This window comes from Coregonus clupeaformis, unplaced genomic scaffold (genome assembly GCF_020615455.1).
Source record: "Coregonus clupeaformis isolate EN_2021a unplaced genomic scaffold, ASM2061545v1 scaf6646, whole genome shotgun sequence".
Classification (NCBI taxonomy): Eukaryota; Metazoa; Chordata; class Actinopteri; order Salmoniformes; family Salmonidae; genus Coregonus; species Coregonus clupeaformis.
Window position 1 is genome coordinate 6,857 of NW_025540100.1, and position 3,050 is coordinate 9,906.

At 43.8% G+C, this 3,050-nt stretch overlaps 1 pseudogene; it reads left to right on the top strand.

Annotated features, from left to right (window-relative positions):
- The first annotated feature begins 216 nt into the window (after positions 1–216).
- On the top strand, positions 217–1,084 carry LOC123491027 (annotated as a pseudogene).
- The last annotated feature ends 1,966 nt before the right edge of the window (positions 1,085–3,050 follow it).

Below are 3,050 nucleotides of genomic sequence, written 5' to 3' on the forward strand. Positions count from 1 at the left end.
CTGGAACACCCACCACCCTTATTGAATAATGGTGACTTTTTTGAGAGTCTGCGTTGATCTCAGGTCATGCCACTGTGATCACAAGCTGGACAAAGTAAGGACAAAGGAATATATAGTATTTTTATCACTTTTGTGTGGCATATCATTAAAAAGTTGAGGTGCAAATATCATCACTGAGAGACGATCCTCTCACACACTGAATTCTGGGGAAACAGAATGCCAACCAAGAAGCCCATGTACTTAAAGACTAGCACACCCAAGCGGGGAAGAAACTCCGCTGCGTAGACGTCTGTCCGAGTGACATGATTAGCCCCCCACTAGGGGACATGCGCCACAGTGCCCATGTCGGGCCAGAGGGCGACATGTTCGGAGACGTGGGCTTTTTGCAGGGCAAGATGGACATGTTGCCCACCCTGAACTGCTTAACACGCTCCCATCGAGCCATGGAGAGGCAGCTGGAAGAAGCAACCCCATGAACGACAAAGGATCCAACCACTCTTGTAACAACTACCGCAACCCCTACCACCACTCCACCAGCCTGCTGAAGAGCACCATCTCCATGCCTGTGTTCATCGCCCACGAGCAGGCCCCGCCCCAGCCACCTCGGCTCCACCTGGAGGACTCAACCCTCCTGTCCCAGCAGCAACAGCACCAACCTCAGCCGAACAACCAGGTAACCACAACCATCACAACCAGCAGCAGCATCACTCCATTTCTGTGTGTGACCAGGTTGTCGGCTGCTACAGTGGACCCCTGCCACGACCTTAGCTACTCTGCCTCCTTCAGGCACCTGGTGCCCTCCTCCGGCTCCTTCTCAGAGGTCTCCTCAGAGGACTCCATGTCAGGAGAGTTGTGGCCCCCTGGACCCTCTGAGGGGGCTGAGCCTGGATTCAGGACGCTGGCCTGAGCAATGAGGACCTGCTGGGAGCGAGCGGAGTGAGTCGCCCACCGTGTGCCCTAGGTTCTCTCCCGGTGTCTCGCCGCTCAGAGTCCCTGATAGGCTTGGATCTGGACCTGGGGCCGTCCATCCCTGGAGGACGTGCTGAGGATCATGGACCGCTCAAGAGTTGGATTGATGACCGCTGTGAGTTGGCGAGCAGATGGAGGAAAGGGGTTTGGGCACCGCTGTGCAGAGGTGTCAGAGGCTGATCCATTCTCATAGCCTAGTGGCCGGGCTGGTCCAAGCGAACAGACAGAGACAGAGGAAGTGGTGTGGGACTGACAGCTAAGCTGGGACTTAAAATGGGCTTTAGGACTATATAATATCTTGGCAACCAGACCAGCCATTTATCTTTTTGATATTCAGATTCACAATGAGGGAGGACAATCAGCTACCCACCCAAATGCACTGTCTACATTTTTGCAGACTCATTTGACATGTTTTTCACTTCTACTATTATTAGGTACATAATTCCGCCTTTACTAACTCTATGTAAGCTCTGTGAGTTTTCTGATAGGATGAAATGTAGTTGCCTGAAAATACAATTAATGTCGCAAAAGCCTGCAAGGTTTGTGCTTTTGTGTTGTTTTCTGATATCATATTGTTGATATTCTTCCAGGCACACATTTTACTGTTCTATGTCAAGGGACAATACAATCAGAGACTCCAGTATGCTATGTATTAGGTTTCCATCTGATGGCAGATGTAAGAAGGACACACCCAAAATGCAGCAGTTCTTGTGGTGCGAAAGCCAGGGTCAAATGTTTTTTGGGGGCTCAAGTACATTAGAATCAAAGTATCAGAAATGTACTGACTTCTTTTAAATCCTTTAAATGTAGTGGGATGACCAAGGAGGTTTCTTCTTTTTATGTGAGCTGTACAATTTGTAACTTGCATCAAATCCTTCAGCATTTTATTATATTTCATTGTTATATAAGTATTTCCAATTGTTATGTACTGTATATTAATATTGTGTATTAAATAAATATAAAAATTAGATGCTGAACCATTCCTTTCTTTTATATATACACTACCAGTCAAAAGTTTAGACACCTACTCATTCAGGTTTTACTTTATTTGTAAAATGTTTTACATTGTATAATAATAAGAAGATTTCAAACTATGTTGTAATAGTATTAAACAAATCAAAATATATGTTATATTTGTGATTCTTCAAATAGCCACCTTTTGCCTTATTGGTGGCTTTACCTCTTGGGTATTTTTTTGGTGTAGAAGTGCTTCTGAGTGACATATCTGTGATTTGTTTAGAATTCAAGGAGCACACTTAACCAGCATGGCTACCACAGCATTCTGCGATCATAAAATCCCATCTGGTTTTTTTTTGACATGGGACTATCATTTGTTTCAAGATGGTTTGGGTTAGACCACAGAGTGGAAGGGAAAGCAGCCAACAAGTGTTAACGCCATGTGGGAACTCCCCTTCAAGACTATTTAGGAAAAGCCCATTCCCAGGTATTGACTACCTCATGAAGCTGGTTGAGAGAATGCGAAGAGTGTGCAAAGCTGTCATCAAAGACAAAAGGGTGGCTATTTGAAGAATCTAAAATATAACATATATTTTGATTTGTCTAACCTTTCTAGTTTTCATGATTCCATATGTGTTATTTCACTTAGTTTTGATGTCTGCCTATTGTTCTATAATGTGAAAATAGTCAAAATAAATAGGAAAACCCTTGAATCTTGGACAGGTGTGTCCAAACTGGCTAATTACTGTATGTGTCTTTTTACATTCTTTGGGGGCTGTGCTTCTCAGTCACAGTTAGGGACTAAGCAGGTGCATTTCCACCCCTACTCTTCTGCCAACCCAAATGAGAGCGATGGTTCTGGACCAGGCTGGACTAAAATGTGTTCACTCTTGTTGAAAAGCCTATATGGTTTATTGGATTAATTCCCTATGCAACAATGTTCCTCATCATGTTTGCTACAATATAGACAGGAGATTATATTCATATTGAAAAAATTGGTTTGTCTTTGATTTGTTTTTTGTGCTCTGTGGATAAAACAGGTGGATCCATTGAAGCTTTACCAATATCAGTTATTCCACCTTTCACCTATTCCAGGAGAGTTGATTAGTTAAATAATGGTGCAT